A 19,322-nucleotide genomic window follows, 5' to 3' on the forward strand; every position below is an offset into this window, starting at 1 on the left:
GCCAAGCTTTCTTCCCCCTCACATATTTGACACCTCAGGACTCACACGTCCTTGATGCCCTCCCCAGTTCCTGCTAGATGATGTTCCTCTAACTCTGCCTATGTTCTGGACAACTTGCTGGGGGTCTCTTGGTGGTCTCTTTGTGGAAGCTGACACTTCAAAGTAACCTGAGAGTGTGAAGATGTCTCCTGGGTCAGAATACCCAGACCCAGCAGGTTTTTTATCAGCTGGATACTTTCTATTGCCTGAACCCTGAGGTAGCACCTTCATGCTGCTGCAACTACTGTCAAACTGGTTGCAGGTTGGGAAGCTGAGACATGGAGACCCAAATCTCACCAACAGCAGAAACCTGGAAATCTGAACAAAAGAGTTTATAAAGAATTGGGCCCTGAGCTCTGCCCTATTAATGTTTATTTTTAACAAATGTTGGAATATTGTTCCAAAGACTGGAAAAGGCCAAGAGTGTACAAATATTTACAGAGCATAGAATAAACTGTCAGCCTCTTAACTTGACATCAGTCCCAGATGAAACTGTGGCAAGCTGATACAACACTACTCAGAGAGAATTAAAAGCTGTTTCTGCTCTTAAAACATGAATTCAATATTTAATATCAGGGAGTTCTGTCTGTAGAGGTAACAACTGACACGGTGAAGACTGAAACTCTGGGATACTTTGTGCTTGATATTCTCATTGACCAAAAATGATATTTGTTCTGCTAAGTGTATTTAAGCCTGCCCAACAGTCAGATCCTGAAATGTACCTGCTAACAGAGTGTCACCATCTGATGGAGCTTCCAGGCGGGCTACATTATTGTTCTGCTCTCAACCCTGCACAACACAAGCTCTTTATCAGTGATCTGGGGAAAAAAATATTTCCTGATGGAGAGAAATATTTGTTATTGTCATTTTCAAAGTTCATTAAATGCATTATAGTGGAAAAACGTTAAGTATTCAGCACAGGGAGCATGGGAATGGTGTGGTAATTGAGGTTCTGGTAAACTAGGAGTTACCAACCAAGCATTTTAATATCATTAAAGCCAGATAAATGTTATACTTTCAGGAAGAAAGATGAAGATGTTGTTGACAGGACAGCTGACTGTACCCTAGAAAGCCATGACTTTGAAAATGACCGAGGGGTCACTTTTGGTAATGCTATCACAAATTGTCAAAGTGCTGCTTTCTCCAGATGTGGAAATGCAATCCTGCCTGCAGAAAGTGGGTAACACTGACTCTGAGTGTCAAAGTTCTGTGTTTATGACATTGGTAAGAGTACTGAAGAGTCTTCCCATTTTTAGCCTTAGTTTCTTTTAAGATATTGAAAAATGAAATAAGAAAGGGTTCAGAAAAGAGCTACAGAAAATACATTGTATCTAAAGGGCATGTTTTAGTGAGAGATTACAGTAGGTCAATTAATTTAACTTACCCAAGAAAAGATGATGAAGTGACTGAACAGTGTTTATAAGTCAACATTTCTACAAGAAGAGTCTTTGATTTAGTGGAAAAATAAAGAACAGGGCTTACTGGCTGGTGGTGGAAGTGAGACAATGCCAGCTGTAATGGAGGTGTCCAGTTCAAAAAAATCAGAACCTCAGATTAGGGATGTGGTGGCTGCTCCTTTTCCCAGCAGGCTGTGGGGACACCACTTCCCCCTGAACCAGTACTGGAGAGCTGCAGAGGGACATTCCTGAGTGTGATCTCTGCCCTGTGGTGACCCCTGACTTGCAGCCAGGGATCTGTGAATCTGTTCTGAAAAGTCAAGGCTGGTTTTGCTGCCTCTTCCCTGGAACTGTGCTATGACTCTGGGAAGCATCTGCAGGGTTCACAGCTCTGCTGCCTCTGACCCCAGCAGTGGCAGCTGCTGTTGCCACTACAGAACACAGCCTGGAGAGGATGAGCCTGCAGGCTGTTGTGCTGCCTGCACTGAGCCCAGGTATGTGACAGCACATTAAATTAAGGCTGTGAATTCATCTCACGCTGCAATATAAGGCAGTGGACTTCACTGGCAAGAGAAACATGCAAAAGAGCATTTCATCTCAACTAACAATAAACATGTCTCCCATGCCAACAGCTGCTCACAGGTCGTACCCAAGCATGTAAACCAAACCAACACAGATTGTCAAAAATAATACTGGTTCATCCTGACTGCTGCAACTTGACATCTTGCAAGTGCTGTGGCAACAAGCAGGGCACAAAAGCAGCTGGATCTCACCAACTAGGCATTCCTAGAGAATGACAGCAGCTGGCAGAGAAGCACGATGCCCCTGGCAGACCAGGATACTTCTGATCTCTGCCTGGCCAGAAGTAGTGGGTTGGATATGATCTGGGTTGCCCCTTTGCATGTCAGTGGTTGCTCTGCATAAATGCATTGGGTCATGATCTTGTCCTTGCACAGCAGAGTGATTGCTGGTATGTTTTCTGCTTCAAGTGTCCAAGATAAATGCTTTTCAAACTAGAAGATCTCCACCTGAGGTGGGTGCACAGGGTCTGCCTGTTTTTCTGCCTATCATGTTTCTATGGGGTGGTGCACAGGACACTGCCCTGCATGAGGAGGGTGCTGCCCAATCTGGGGCTTTGCTGCATGCTCAGTGCTTCAGCAAGTCCACACACACCAAACTTGTGACAAACAGACCCCACCATGGCTTTTCCAGCATCTTCTACACACCAGAAATACATGACAGGATACAAAATGAGCTCAATCCCTTTGCTTGGTGGCCAGACCATATGGTAGAAATCTTCTAGAGTCCGACACATAAGGCATTTGGACTCTGAATCCTATTTTCTTCTCACTCTCTTGAGCACCAGGGATTATAAGCTTAGGCAAGTCAGCTGGGGATAACAGAGCCGTGTCCAAGGGCATGAGTAGAAAACGGGGAGGAAAATCTCTCCAAAACCTATTCCTCAGCTCCAAAGAAAACATGAAGCAGCAGCATATAGCATCAGTTAATTCTGCTGCCACTGTTTTGGAGGCTTCTGTTTACATGAATGTGCTAGCTCACATAACAGCATGTATAGCTCTTGACTCCTCTCCTAAGGACAGGAACCAAGTGCAGCCCAGATGCCTTACCCAGAGGAAGCATTCAACAAAGAGTGGTCCTGGGGCTGCCCTGCGAGTGCAGTTTCACCTGGCAGAGCATGTGCTCTGAGGTGTTTGGGGAGACACAGGACATGGCCAGACTGGCCCCGTTTGCAGGCACTGGATCTCCAGGGAGAGGCAGACAGAGCAGTACCTCCCATCCTGTAGCATTCCTCAAGCTCTTCACCTCCACCTCCTAACTGTGATGAAGCCACAAGACAAGGCCAGAGCCAGCATCCTGCCAGAGTGCCACACATCCCCCCCACTCCCAGGATACATCACGTTGAGGGAAAGGACATGGCTACCATTTCCAAGAGGAAGCGGGTCCAAGTACAGCATCAAACAACCACCTGTGAAGGCCCTGCTGTCACCACAGTGCAAACATCTTTACATCACCAAAGCAGCCGACAATCATTATTACACTCTACAAACTCAAGATCTACAAGTTTGACCTCCCAGCTTCACTGAAAGTCCTCTGCTTTCTGATGGACCACCAGGGCTGCACCCCGTGACAGGGAACACCAAGGCTGCTCAAGTCTGCCTGACCCCACAGGCACTGCTCAGTCAGGCACCACATCAGGAGAAGGAGCAGCAAGTATCACCCATAAGACACAGCTTCACCTGGGCTGGCAACTGTGATTCTCCTGTGCACAAGTACCCCAATGCCCTCCAAAAAAACATCATCTGAGTTCAGTGTCACCAAGCATCCAGTGTTTTGACATCAAACAACAATCCTCTGGAGGATCTCACAGTGCCTTTACTGTGATAAGTGATGGAAGGATACTCAGAAAATTATGCCAGCCTCCTGTTTGAAGCCCACAAGCTTGACACATGCAACTCTGGTACCTGCTTTCCCAACTGGAAACCACTTATTCTGAAATATTTGAAAATATTCTGAAATAACATTACAGACATTTGAGGAAGGCCCCTAAGTACATGTGAGCCATCATATCAAACCCATGGGTGACCACGCTCCTGGGGTTTTGCTTTCTTCTATCACATGGGCAGGGCAATAGATGGGAACATCTATCAGAGCTGTGGAGTTGCTTGGAGACAGTATCAGAGGACTTCAGAGAATATGAGTTCTGTCTTCTTGAAGGCTGATAGGAGGAGGATGTGCCCTGCTCTCCAGTGCCATGGCCATTGGCTGGTTCAAAAACCTGATGCCAGGCAGGAGCACTGCCACAGGAAGCCTCTGGGGATGCAGATGACAATTTTCCCCCCATAGCTGGGCTGTGGCATCAAAATGAACTGTGTGGTTCAGGCAGTGGACTCTGCTGGGAGCAGCAGGCAACCTGTATTGAGGAAATGCATGCCCAGGAAACCCTCCCTGAACTAAATCCAGACCATTGCTAGTCTAATCCTCATGACAGTGAAGTTGGTACAAGGCATGAGTAAGTCCCCAAGAACTTACTCCAAACTGATCCACAAGGGGATCATCTACAGCAGAAACACAGGCTCATCTCTACATGCTGCCCTGGGATGAGGTTTGATGAGTTTGTGCATGGAGAAGACAGAATGTAACCTTGAGCTCCTTTGGCCCAAATCTGCCCTGCAGTACATTTGGCTGAAAGCAGTCTGGGAACTGTATCTGTTTGCACTCATCCCATCAGCCAGCACATTCTGCAGGATTCTGCAGAACTGTCCAGGTTCCGCTGGGGTAAGATCCCACGTGAGAGACATCCTAAGTCTGTTCAATCCCCCTGATCCCTGGCCCTGCAGCACATCCCAGAACCACACATTACATCCAGGCAGATCTTCCTGGAAAAATTACACTGCCATGAATGTGGTCTCTGCTCCCTTCCTCCTTTCCAGCCCCTGGGCCCTGCAGAGTCACCTTCACTACATCACCATATGGGAGGAACTGGGGAAGGGAGGTGAAAAAATGAAAAGGTGCAGAGAGAACTGGGGTTTCAGCCAAGGGCTGAAACTGAGTTGTGCTCATGGTTATTTAAGCCAGAACAGCAGCCTCTTATCAGGCAGCTGTAGCTTGAATGAAGGTCAGGATCCAGGACTCCTTAGGATGCTTAAGTTTTGGATTTGGGATGCTGTGGGCATCACAACACATTAGTTACAGATGCTGTGAGGAATGAGGATCTGTGAGTATATTCACCAGCCTCTACACCACAGCTATGGATCCCATCATGTTGTACAGTTCAATTCCTGACCATCAGCCCTTCATACTCTTTCTTTGCATGCTTTGCTGCCACTCCACAGTTCTGGGGTAGCAGCTCACAGCATGCCCTTCTCTGCTGCTCATGGCCACGAAGCCTCCAGATCAGATAGATTTTCTGTCTCCCTGCCCCTGAGACCCCCTTTGTACACCCACGTCTGTTTTCCAAAATGAAAAAAGGCCAAATCTTTTTCTTGGGATTTTTTTTCCTCAAAATGAAATGAGACATCACAAAAGGTTTCTTAAAATATCATCTCTCACTGGAAATGGGTGAGTTTTCTAATTAGAAAAGACAGGTCAGGGCCTCATGGTGATTGAGTCAGGCTGAACTACAGCCAAGGGCTTTCACCGTGCAGCAGCCCAGCTCATAAGACCTCATGGAGCACCATGGGTGATGTAGTCCAAACTCAGAAGGCTGTCCCAGATAGGATGAGAGTGACAGGAGGTTCCAAAATTACAAGTCCAGTGAGTCATTCTGCAGTATCCCTGGGTCAAACCTCCTGGCTGTTTGCCAGCTTTCCACTCAGATAACGTGGGCTGGGATTTTTCACTAGAAAGGAACCGTTTTTCCAGAGCAAAAGCATGTTTTATAAGAAGCCCTGACTGAGGATGACCCTGAGAGCCTGTGTATCCCTGCTCCTGTGGCTCCTGCCAGAGGGCTGCCTGTCTGCTGTGGTGCAGCCCTGGGTTTCCCCCAGCTGAAGGTGTGAGCACTTTCAGATGCAACTTTTCACCAGGGCAGGGAGGCTGGGGGGGATTTTCTTTTAGGCCCCTGGGAGTTGTATGAAATCCAGCTTCTTAAAGATGTTGCTCCTCAGCAATGGGCTTTGTTATCAGGCAAGGCTAATTGCTGACACCATTGCTCATTCATAAGTGTTCAGCTTTGCAGCAAACCAGGAAAGCTCTTACCCACAGTGCTAATTCCTTTGATGATAAAGTCCTGGATGTGCCATATCAGCCCTCAACCTGCCCACGCCAGGAAGCCTTTATTTAGCATCGACATTTATCATTGCTAAACATATAAATAATCCCATTAGCCACTCTGAGCTGTGATAAAATTAGCAGTGTAAACAGAGAAAGTGAGTGACCTTAGTGGAGAACCATTGTTGATTTTGACCCAACACCTACCAGTATGATTAGTCACAGCAGAACTGCTCAGGGAAAGGGGCCATCAGTGCTTGTTTGGAAATTAGAGACTTGCACTGTTTATTTTATAGAACAGATCTAATTCCTGCTGAGTTTCTCTATAAGCACCCGGGTCACGGCCTCACCTCCACTCCTCCGGTCGCTGTGGCTCCCCCGGGGTTCATCCACTGAGAGCCTGAATTCTCTGTGACTCTAACACTCCTGAAAGCTGGACTCTCCAGACCAGGGGGAGGACATACCCTTCCTGCCTGTCCTGCCTGTCCCCCCTGGGTGGCAGGGACAGGAAGTGTCACACAAACCATGTGTGAAACAGGGGCACTTCTAGCAGATCCTTTCTCTTCATCCCCTGTCAATTTTCCACTCCGATGAGATGTGCATACGATGAGATGCATTAGACTAATGTAGCAAGACGAGCCTCTTTTAGGGCATGGCAGTCCAAGGTCCAACCAGGTGTTCCAGGAGAAACTCACGAATAGCGCTCTGAGTCTGATGCTCTCAGGGCTGACCAGCCTGAATCAGTGCTACTGCTCCAAAAGTGGCCTCCCCTCTGGCTTCCTCAGGTGTGAGCTTTATTGGCCCCCTAATCCTGCTCATGTGCAGTAGGGGTCCGCCCTAATCAGGCACAGGTGGGCTTAACACAAGGTCATGCCCACTACCTGGCAATTAGTGGCACCTGGTTGCCTCATTTCACTACAGGTTGCAGCTTTCTGGTGCCAATAGAGTTGTCAAAGGAATCTGTGCTTATATTCCTGTACCCACTAATTGGTCATCAGGCTAAAGGAATCCTTCAGCTTACAAAATATGATTCTCCATCCCTGGCAAGTAATCTCCAGGTGGTCTGTGATCATGCTGACACAAAGCAGCAGGGTTCTCAAGATCACCTGCTAATCTTCTCAACAGCAACACAGGCTCCAGAGGCTGAGCAAAACCACAGCACCCACAGATTTGAACCTCCAAGGTTATATATCTTTTCCTAATCCCTATCAGCAAACAGCACCGCCTCAGGCTTCTTACTGGGTCCTGATGTCTGCCCATCCAGTTGGCTGTCACTAAGGTAGCACACATGAGAGAAGTGACACCTTCCACCTACCACAGTTTTGCTCTCTGAAACCTCTCCCTCCCTTCTCTGTTTTTCTCTCTCACCCATATATGTAGCTGGTAGGTTAAAAATAATATATTTAACATTTAAAAGAAATCATATTTTCATCCAGGTCTGTTATTTGAGTGACACACTCCACTCATTCAGGTTGGGTGGGCTTGGTGAACAGGACACCAGGTTTACAGAAAGAGACAAAACATAAGACCCTCAGTGCTGCTCTGGTCAAACTGCTTCAGCTGGCAGCAGAGCTGAGCAGAGTGGTCCCCTCAAGAAGCTGAAGCTCGTGTAAAGGGTTGACTTGATACTCCTAGGACAAGCTATTAATAGAAGGAAAGAAACATTGGTTGGAGGGATGTCAGGAGGGTGTCTGGTCCAAAATTCCCATTGGGTTGGATGAGACATAGATAGTCAAATGATAGCTGATTTGGGAAGTTCAGAGCTAAACAAGACTGACATCTTTCCAGAAAGCTGACATGAATATGTTACTTGATTTATTATAATTTAATCAAGCTGATCGTTAGGTTAATTTGATGATCTGATGTAGAGTAAGATGCACTGGAACAAGTCAACCAGGGCTGTGGGAGGAGTTTGTACCATTGCCAACTCAGCAATCAATATAAAACGATTGCCGTAAATAAGTGCTCTGAAAGTACTCACTTGGGGAAACACTCTGGCCTGCTCTATGCAGGAAGACAAGCCAGATGACATCCCTTCTTGGACTAACCAGCAGGGAATCTCTGAGTCCCTTCTCCAACTAACCCTCTGGCTTTAGTTAGTTACCAACTTCAGTTATTTGTATACATTATATTGGCAGTGGTGAGCTTTGATGGTTCCTTACCTTGCTGTTAGGATTTAGAGATATCCCACAGTCAAGAAAGGAGAGAACAATCTCAGAAATGTTACCTGTGGTCCTACTATTATCCTACTCTCTTGGAAGAGGTGCATGGCTGGGTTTGGAGGTAGTGCAGAAACTCTTCCCATGAGCAAGGTGAGTACCCAGACTCTGGGGAAAAGGGGACACAGAATTTGCCCAGAGCCCTAAAAACCACTCAGCTGAACTGTAAGAAATTCATGAGAAAGGAGAAGGACCCAAGGCACACCCCTTCCTGTGGCTCATCCTGGGCTTTGTCTTTCTCCTCCCATGCACAGGCATTGTGGAAGGTGTGTGTCCTCACTGCAGGCACACATTGACCATGCCCCTCACAGCCCCATGCTCAGAGATGGATCAGGAAACACCGGCGAGCTCTGGGATGTGTGTGTGTCACATCAGCTTTCCTGCTGTGCTGACCCAAACCAAACAGGATCTGTGCCATACCCTCCACACTGCTGCCCCACTTGCAGCTGCCAGGGTGGGCAGGATGGGTGTGGAGCCTCCCCAGAGCTGGCAGCAGGTCCCAGGCAGCTTGCAGTGAGCAGCAGCATCCTCAGGAGGGAGAGCAAACCTCTTCCTCACCCTCCTTCGCTATTTCCCATTTGCTCCCTGCCTGGGTTCCCATCACAGCCGCTCTCAGCTCTGGCCCAGCCTGAACTTTCTCTATTTCTCAAGGGCCTTCCCTGGGTTTGGATCTCCTTCCAGCCTTACCAGCTGGGATGAACATTCTCACAATCCCAGGCTGGCCACACATTGCCACACGCAGTGTCACCCAGCATTTCTTTTTCTTCCCTTTGCTGCATGCTCCTCACAAGCTCAGTGTGTGTGTGTGTCCCTGCACAGGACAAGAAGGGGGGCTGTCCTCTGGGGCCACTACATTTGCTGACACAAGTTGACCCAAGTTAATACCAGGTTAGGAAAGCCCCTTCATGAGCCAGGAGGAGCTGGCTGCTCACAAAAGGTGAAATCTTGAGGGGGCTGCAGAACAGGAACAAGTGCCCTGCTAGAGATATGGACCCCCTGTATGGACACCCTACAGCTGCATGAGGGAAGCCAAACAAAGGGAAAGATGGTCCAAACATTCCTCTGAGGTGCAAGGCTGACATTGGCACAGGACCACTGTGCAGCAGGAAGGACTCAGCTGCGGGTTTTGGTGGCGATCATAGGATCATAGAATGGTTTGGGTGGGAAGGGACCTTAAAGATGATCCGTTTCCGATCTCCCCGCCATGGGCAGGAACACCTCCCACTAGATCAGGTTCCTCAAGACTCCATTCAACTGGGCCTTGAAAATTTCAATCCAGGGGGCATCCACAACTTCCCTGAGCAACCAGTGCCAGGATGGCAATAGGGTGGAGAAGGGACTGCAGCCATGAAGAAGCCTTCCTCACCCAGAGCACGTAGGGTGCAAGGTGAAGAGGAGCAGCTCAGCTCACTGCCTTCACCTCCTGCCCAATCTGCAGCCCTAACCCAGCAACACTCCATGCCTGTCAGCGCCTCACTGGAGCTCAAAGTGCCCTTCCTGCCAGCTCCTGACCCGGTGCCAAGGGGCCAGTGCCATCCCTCGTGTCACAGGGAGCAGCACCCAGGCCCCGCTGTCACCCCGGGGCAGGGCCCTGCCTGCAGACGCCGCTGTGCCGCCCACGAGGCCCCGCGTGCCCATGGGGATCTCCCAGAGCTGCCGGGTGCATTCCAGCTCGTCATGTTTTAATTTAGTCAATCCATAGGCTGCCTATTGTGAGGATATCAGCACTGAGAAGTAGAATCCAAATGCAGAACATTGCAGAAGAACCAAACTGCCAAACTGTGGAGACAGAGAGACAAAGTAAATCTGTCATGAGGCAGCCCTGACAGACCTCCCACCCCGAGAGGAGCCAGTTCCCAATTAGCACAAAGAACTTGGGCAAAGAGGAGGAACAGATTCAAAAGCAAATGAAAGGGACCAAAAATGGTCAGGAAAAGACCAGTGGAAATACTCAGGTCAGCGCTGTGCCATGTAGCATGGATGGTGTCCCTCTGCGCCTCGGAGCTTTCCCCTGGCGTGAACCTGCACCAAACCCTCCCTGACAAACCTTCCAGTGACCCCAAAGAGAGAGAGCCTGTCCCAGAGAAGCTCCTGTCCCTGTCTGGCTGGTAGGACAGCAGCTAGAGATGAGGTGAGCAGACAGGTATGAGGGGAGGCTATGCGGGTCATGGACTGACAGGGATTTCATGGAAACCTATAGGGACAACAGGCACGGGTCATAGAGGAGATGTGGGGATGCCAGGAGGGATGGACAGGCCCTGAGAGGAGCCAAACCTCCCTCACGAGCTGACCGTGCTGCCACTAGACATGGCCAGAGATGAGTTTTGTCCCCAAAGGGCTCTGAAGACATGGTCAGGCCATGAGCCAGCCTTGGTGCTTGCATTGTACAGCAGAGCAGCTGTATCCCCTGAGGCTCCATTCCCTGTGACACATCTGAGCTGGAGACATCCATACAGGTGTGCACCTGGATGCTCTCCTCACCCTTCAGCTGCTGATTAGTGTTGGGGAAGAAGGAGGGAGGCCAGCAGGCAGGAAGGAGGGAAAGGCAAAACTCTTCTGGTGGTATAAATCATGCAAGCTCTGTGGCTGAAACACTGCTCCGGCTGAGCTCTGCCTGTAGAGCTAGAGGCCAGGAGGGATGTTGGGTCTGACCTCCTACATCGCACAACGCTCCTCAGCTGCTTCTTCCTTGCTCTGGGCTCGTGCTCAGGGAGCACATTAAGAACCATTTCCCGTAAGAGGGCTTCTCAGCCCCAGTCCCCATCACATCCAGCACTGCGGCTTGCACTGATCTTGCTGTGATAAAATAGTTTCCGAATCACTTTGAAGCTTTTGGGCTCCAAGTTCAGTCCATGTTTGCTGGCTGCCTAAGTCAGGATACTTGGGATACTGTCTGGGGAAGGAGCAGACATCCACATACTGCAGCCCCTGGTGAGTGCTCAGGGGTGGATTTCAGGTCCCCTGAGAGAATCTGGGACCCCCACATCAGTGCTGAGCCCGGCCCTGACTCCTGACTCATTGTTTGTGCAAACACAAGATCAGTTCTGTATTATCTGGGCAGATTGGAGAGGCCAGAGGAGAAAGGGAGGGGGAAAGATGGGGTCACCAGCTGCCATCAGATAAGCCCTCTCATTTCCCAAACCAGCCAGAAACCAAGTGCTACCCCCTCCCTGACTGCCTTCCAAGCTGCCTCATCCTTGTCTCTCCCTCCTGGTGTGCTCCTTGCCCTGCTCCTGCCTTCCCACCACCCACCTCTTTGGCTTTCCCCTGCACTCCTCACTGTTCCTCACTAACCTAAACAACTCTATGGCCTCTATGAATTTTTTCCCCTTACTGCTCACCCTGGTTTCCAGAGCATTGCAGACTATGCAGATCATAACAGCTATATTTAAGGTTGCCTGACAGTTTCCATGATATGACCCATTGTTCGGTTGCTTACAGCGCTGCCAAACTTTAACTCTTCGGGCTGAATAATTTGGGATAGCTTCAGCCAGAACAAGTTCAGGCCTTTTGAAAAGTAAAATTAGGGGGAAACATTTGGGTTGCTTCAGTTCTTATCACAGCTTGGAAGTCTGTCCTTCAGGGATTTGCAAGTCTACTTGGGGAAGGTGCTTTGGTCTCAGGTATGTGTCTACACTTGTATCTCTTGTGACAAATCCACACAGCTACATAAAGGGCCTGAAAAATCACATTTTCTCAAGCATCTCTGAAATAGTAGTGCTGTGCCAGGCCCTCTCTCTTCCATGAACCTGCATCCCCAGCCCCTGGCACTCCCTTTCTGCCCTGGCTCCTCAGCCCCTGCATCAGGATGCCATTGTGGCCCTGGCCACCAACCCTGCCTCCCTGGGCTTTTGCTGCTGGGGTCACTCCAGTGCCCAACTTGCTCATCTCCTGACGATGTAACTCTTTTTTTTTTTTTTTCCCCTAACAAAACAAAATTGCTAATTTAATTACTATTTTTTCCCCACTTTCAATTTTACCATATGCTGCAGCGTCCATGTGATTGCATGTGTAATGTCATCACAGCTTTGATTCATCTAATAAAAAGATATCAGGGAAAAAATAAGATTGTGCAATTAGTAAATCTGGTTCCTATAGAATAAAAAAAAAAAACAAAACAAAAAAAAAAAAACCCAAAGAAATTGTATCCTCATGTGACTGAAACTATCTTGTGAAGTATACACACAGGGGAGTATTTTAAACAGCACAAGCAAGTTCAAATGGCATTGGCTACACAGCACCTTCCTATCATCTCCCTCTGTTTTTGTACAAAATCTGTAGGGATGCCTGGGAACACAGAAGGAACCCCAGGAGCCCCGTTGTAGGTTTGCAGCAGGACAAAGAGGTCTTACTGCCCATCCTGTCTCCAAGTTTTGATCCCTGGCCACAGCCCAGAGGATCCAGCTCCTTCAGCCACCTCTTATGAGGGACTTTTGAAAGCTCATTAAATTCTTGTCAGTGATCCTTCTTTTCCCACTGTTTTGACATGCTCAGAGAACATAAATACAGCCATTGTGCAAACAGTGCCAGGCACACTCTGTCCTACCACACTACCCTTGATGGCCAGCACACGTGTGTTTCCTTGATCTCTACAGAATTTTTTACTCACAAACCCTGTGCTAGCACCAAAACCCCATCCTGAAAGGGCCCTGAAGTTGTTGCCAATGCCAGTTATGCCTTGTTCATCTCACCATATCTAAGAAAAATCAAATCCACACCCTCAGACATTAAAACAAGGACTTGGAGTGAGCACGGGCTGTAACTGATGAGTCTCACACAAACTGCGTGCTTAGCTCATGTGCTTTAGAAACTGTCTGGTCTGCTGGGGGGAGGCTATGGCCACCAGACACAGTCAGAATTCAAGAGTGGTTTGCATGCAATTCCTTAGCCAATAAGCTGACAGCACTAATTTTTCAAAATTCCATCCAAGCTTTTTCCTCAGCAATGAGTACACCCATGTTCAAGACAGGCAAAAGTGAAAGAAAGCCACGAGAGATCCTGCTTGGCTCCAAACTGTCCTTTAAGTCAGTGGGTAACACTCCTGCATCACCCACCCCCTGGTAATGGTGATGCTTTTTATGACCAACATCTCCATGTGCCAGGAGAGAACCATGAATTTCTGTCCCCCAGGGCTCCCTCTACAATTCCTTGGACAGTAAAGAGCAAGCACCAGCTCTTCCTGTCCTCTTCAAAATAATGTTACACAACCCACTTCTAAAGAGTGATAGTCTTTCTCGTAGTCATTCTGAAACTTGAATATTTTATAACGGATGAAATGATCACAGCAAATTCCAAGGACAGCCAAGGAGCTCAGAATTATCCGATCATGTTTCCAACCATGAGGCCTTTGGAAAGAGCCCCAGGAAGAGGGGGAAACACATTAATTTTATGTTTTAATATTCAACAAACAGAGCAGACTCTGCAGAGCAGCAGCATCCAGTTGAAAGTGTCGAGAAGTTTATTTTTCTTCAAACCTGGGCTGGGGCTGAGTTCGGGACTCTCTGTTTAGCTTTTCAGCCTGTAGTTACATTGTGTAAACAGTTTATTTAACATCATTTTTGGCACTTCTTCAGTAAACCCACCATAATAATCCTACTGGCAGACCAAACAGATCACAGATTAGCAGACAAAGCTGCTGTAAAACACCAAATTACCCATCCCCTGCTTTCCTGTTTTTGTAAGATGTGAAGTCCTGTCCTCAGCCGTGTTTATGCCTCCTTTCATGGCTGCAGCACCAGGTCATGGAGCTGCTCCCGCGCATCCCAACCTGGAAGCGGGTGGAGGAAGGAATTTTTTTCAGCCCTTTTAGAAGCTCATAAAATGTGCTGGGGTGCTGGCTGTTGCTTAACAGGGAAGGTATGCGGGCTTGATCCAGATTGGAAAAGACTCTAGACTAATGCTAAAGTCACCTATTGCTTACATTTCATTTTAATGTGCTTGAGTTCAATAAAAGTTTATCATCTCCATTAAAACGGTGCCTATTGGAACTGATTTAATCTTGTTAGCACAGAAAACCACATGAAAGGAATCAAGCTCATGGACAAGATTGAGCACAGTTACTTTTGGAGCATAAATTACATAAAAGCAAGGGATAATCATCCAGAGCCACAGCGTCTGTCACCTGTGTTACTCACATATTTATGCCAGTGCACTTTGCTTGGGAAGGTGCTGGGCAGGAGCCATATCACTGCGGGATGGAGAGCCTGCCAAGCACAGGAGTGATCAGCTGCTTAATGTCACTGCATCAACACTCCTAAAGAGTCCATGAATTGTGTTACATTTGAGCAAACAAATGTCATGTGTAGGGGTGCTGGTCAAATGTCTACTGGCAACAGGACAATGCAGCTGTAAATCTTGCCTTCGGTGTCACCCTGCTTTAAGCACAGAGGTGCTCTGCCTTGCTTAAGGGAAATGCCAGCCCTGCCCACCCAGCTGCCCAGCCAGTGCTCCTGCTGTAGGCCACGGGCCAGAAATGCTCTGCTGTGGTGTGCATGGGCACAAGGAGATGCAGCCATGGGATTGCAGCTGGGTCCTCAGCTGGAAGCATTATCCCTGGCCTGCCAGACTCTCCACAGGACACTGCTGGCCATCCATCTCCAGACATTCTGAGGCTGGAACCCAGCAGGGTGCTGTTTGCCTTGTGATCTTCTGGGGGTATGTTGAATCTTACTGAGCTCCATCAGATGTTCTGGATGTGCTAGAGAAGCTCCTTTGGGTATCTGTGTCTTCCTTGGGACCTACAGAGCAAGTGCAGCTTGGATCTGAAGCATGATCTGCCCTGCAGCACTGCACTGTCATCATCCTCACCTCTGCCAGCATCCTGGTGCCACCCACTATTGTCCAGTGTGCACCAGACACTGAACTGCAGTAGTGTGACACTTCTTGGCTGACAGATTTCACAGCCACAGAACTCATGATGTCCCCTAGAAGCATTGTGGCATGAAGCCCACACATGGCATACAGATGCCATCACAGCACATGGCTCATGGGCAGACCTATGGTGCCATCCCCATGGACATTCAGGTGCATGGTTACAAAGGCAGTGGTTGCAAATAACTGGAATATTGGTGCTTACTCAGGAACTTTCATCTGAAGAGATTGAAGCTTCTCACAAGTGCCAGGTGGACAGAGCAGAGCTGTACATCTGCCTCTCCCTGTTAATTCCTCAATGACAGAAACCCTCTGCAGTCAGTTTTCTCCACATGCATCACTTGGGATACGTGCAAAACATTTCAGATCATTTGGACATAAAGAGATCATAGTGAGCCCTTGCCCTCGGAAATGTTTACAGAAAGAAGTCCTTTCTCATCAGCACCCCAGAGTCAAAGGGGTCTGAAGCAGAATTTACCCATTATTAAAAATTTGGCTGAAAGTAGCAAAGTTCACAGAGGGTTTGAACAAGATTTTCCCCCTTTCAAGTGACTGCCTGCGTACACCACTTCAGAGAGAACGAACAAGCATGAAATTCAATTATAGTGGCACCCACTTAAACACTTGAACCAGAACTGTTGCCCTTAATTTTTATGTTGAGGACAGGGTGAGGCAGCAAAGCCACTCTGGGATACCCCTTGTCCCACAAACAGGCATCTTGGAGCTACAGCAAGCCATTTGTCACCTGGTTTAAGGCTTGTTGATATCTTCTGGACTAAGATTTCATTTTTACAGCAAAAAGCAGAGCTCTGTCAACCAAGTCTTACCAGAGGCATCAGTTTACTGCCAAAGATTGGTGATGCTGCAGCATTCAAGGAAGAGCCTGGATCTTTCTGGCAAGCTCAGCAAATGTAAGGTGGACCAACATGCTGAATATTTAAATGGCATTTCTCAGTTTCTGAAAGGATGCAAGTGAAAATCACTCTGCTGTGATAAAATAGAAAGTACAAAACCTTTAAAGATGGCAGAATGTGTTTGAAGCTGCTCAAAAAGGGTTTCCTGACATGATTTAACAGGTCACAGCACTTACAGCAGTGAAGCACCCTCAAAACAAAGTGTTATCCTTAAGGCTGCTCTAAGCAGCAATGCACAGGGCTCTAATTTGATGAAAATAATAGTATTTTCCTTTCACATCTACCTCAGACTGCAAATCACTGGGGCAGGTCCCAAGGTCTGTGCCAGCATGTGGCAGGGGAAATGATGCTGTGGAAAAACTCCCCTTCTTACTGTACCCCGGCCAGGGCAGAGGATGCCCCACAGCCTGGGTTGACTGGAGCATAACCTGATCTCATCCAAACCTACCAGGTCTGACTCCACATCAGGCATTAAACCAGAGTAAAATGGGTCTAAGATCAGAGCTGAATCCACTTTGTTACAGTGTTTACAGAGCAGAGAAGACTTGTTGTAGAAGTCTCTTGCCCTCTGTAAAGCCCCCCAAAGCCTCTTTGATGCTGAAAACAGTCCCTGAACATCATCTGGGAGCTTCACACAAAGTAATTCAGCCCCACCCACACAGACACACCACAGCCTCCTACCTACTGCTGGTCATGAGAAACCCCAGTGGGAAACTCCAGGATCACAGTGTCTCAGAAAGTTGATCTGGTTGTCCTTGATGCAAACAGTGCCCTGATGGAGACGTGGTGAACACCAGAGTTCTTTTAAGTTGTGATCTTGTGAGCAGGCTGTAGTGAAAGCCCTCAGAGTAGGGAGTAAAACTGGGGATTAGACACAGATGCTGAAATGGAGAAAGGCTCTTACGTGAGGAGCATTTCTCCAGTGCTACTATGCTGAGGCTCCCCTTAGAATCACAGAATCACAGATGGTTTGGGTTGGAAGAAACCTTAAAGCTCATCCAGTCCCACCCCCCTGCCATGGGCAGGGACACCTCCCACCAGCCCAGGTTGCTCCAAGCCCCATCCAACCTGGGCTGGAACACTGCCAGGGATGGGGCAGCCACAGCTTCTCTGGGCAACCTGGGACAGGGGCTCAGCACCCTCCCAGTAAAGAATTCCTATAGATGTGGTCTTAGCAGAGTAGAGGGGCAGAATCCCCTCCCTCCACCTGCTGATGATGCTTCTTCTGATCCAGCCTAGCTTTCAGTTAGCTTTTTGGTCTGTGAACATACGTTGCCAGCTTATACTGAGCTTTTGGTCCACCAGCTCCCCAACTTTTTTTCCTTGTGGCTGCCTCAACCCACCCATCGCCCAGCTTGCATCCATGTTTGAGATTGCCTCAACCCAGGTGTAGCACCTTGCACTTGGTCTTGTTGAACATCATACATTTTGCATGGGCCCACATCTCCAGCCTGTTCAGGTCCCTCTGAATGTTTCCCTTTACTCCTGCATTTTAACCCCACTGCATAGCTTGGTGTGATCCCCAAACCTGCTGAGGCTGCACTCAGTCCCACTCAATCCTGAACTTTGGTCTGCCTAAGCCCAAGCTCACAGAACACCTCCAGCAGCTCAGCTGAGTTCACCAGCAGCCAGTCCCAGGGCTCAGGTTTGTTTTCATCTTAGCAGTGTGATTATTTCCCTTTTAAAAAATAGAAACCCCCATGTTTGCTGTGCTGCTGGCTGAAGATGGAGAGCCCTACAGCCATGCAGGCTGGTTGAGACTCCCACATCTGGCTAAACCCATGAGAAGATCAAGATACTGTCAAATCTGGTTTCTGCAGGGGAGAATTACAGCAGAAACACATTTTCCTGCACAGAACTGACTGTTCCTGTGAGCAGACAGCATGACTGACCTTACATCAAGCCCAGCAGCCCCTCCATGAAGGTTCAGTCTCTGTAAAAGAAATATCTCCTGGGTGGATTTTTTTAAAGATGTTTTCCCAACCAGAAAGCATAAAGTTTTCAGAGCCAGGGTTGCAGAGACAGGAGAATTCAGTCACTCCAGCTTTCCGACCATGGCTTTCAAACAGCCAAATTTTTTAGAAAGGGCAATAAATGTGTTTCCTCTGTTTGCATTAAACACTGTGCAGATTCCTGTCATGAGGAATGAAAACAGGAGTTGGGTCAGCAAATGATAATGAGCCTCCATGTGCCTTTCAGGGGGTCAATGCCAGATCACAGAGCCCAGGAGTGCGCCAAGAATCTGAGGGAGGTTTCCTGGAGTGACTCGGAGCACGAACAACTTCAAGATGCTGTCCCAGAGCCTCAACTGAGCCCTGAACCAGGGAGCTGCTGTTCCTCTGCAAATGCCTGCAGCTCTGGTGGGCACGGAAGAGATTTGTCTCCCAGCACTGATCCCTGGGGCTAGGGAGATATTTCATCCCTTACTGGAAAGTGGTATTTTTGCCAAAGCAGATTTCTTGATCAGAAATCCCAAACCAAACACCTCATCTTTCTCCCTTTGAACTTCTGGGAGGATTTTCATGGAAGAAAACCAGGAGAACCCTTCAGAAGTAAACATTACTCAGTTATTAAAAGCAAATAAATAAACAACCCCTGTCCCATTCCCATGTAAACAGGAACACTTTATTAAAAAGATGAGAACGAGATGTTTTTGTGAAAGAAAAATTTACTTTCACACTACTCCCCACAGCCCCGGAGGCTTTTGGCCTTGCCTTGGGTGTGCCTCTGTTCTACAGCACTGGTTGCTGTGTGCCACCGTGTCCTCCAGACATGTGCAGGTCTCAGGAGTGGCCACTGGCAACCAGCCTGGTTTGATTTGGAGACCAGGAACCCTTTTTGCACAAGCTGGGTGTCTGCCTGACGTGGCATGGGCACACAGTGACCTGGGTCCTGAGCATTGGCTTTGCTTCAGCAGCAGAAATACCCTCACAGGGGACATCTCCCAGGCAGGAGCTGGCACGTCACTCTGGGTCAGGCACTGATTGCTTGTCCCACAGTGTGAGAAGGGCAGATAGGTTGCTCTGGCTTTGGTAGCAGAGCCTGGTGGTTTCTGGGTTACTGAAGCCCCAAGGTTTTTGGGATGAAGAATGCGAAGTGTCCCTAATCTGATAAGAGGAGGCTCAGGGGAGACCTCATCACTCCCTACAGCT

At 48.3% G+C, this 19,322-nt stretch overlaps 1 protein-coding gene and 1 long non-coding RNA gene across 6 annotated transcripts in view; one reads left to right on the top strand and one right to left on the bottom strand.

The window, feature by feature from the left end:
• The window catches only part of MYOCD (myocardin), a 214,365-nt gene that overhangs the window by 131,784 nt on the left and 63,259 nt on the right, over positions 1 to 19,322 (bottom strand). The gene's annotated exons all lie outside the window — the stretch shown is intronic.
• On the top strand, positions 9,870 to 18,762 carry LOC139805551 (uncharacterized). Its single transcript, XR_011729858.1, has 2 exons — positions 9,870 to 10,517; positions 18,370 to 18,762. It is a non-coding gene; the product is annotated as an uncharacterized lncRNA (long non-coding RNA).

Source organism: Heliangelus exortis, chromosome 20, assembly GCF_036169615.1.
Source record: "Heliangelus exortis chromosome 20, bHelExo1.hap1, whole genome shotgun sequence".
Lineage (NCBI taxonomy): Eukaryota > Metazoa > Chordata > Aves > Apodiformes > Trochilidae > Heliangelus > Heliangelus exortis.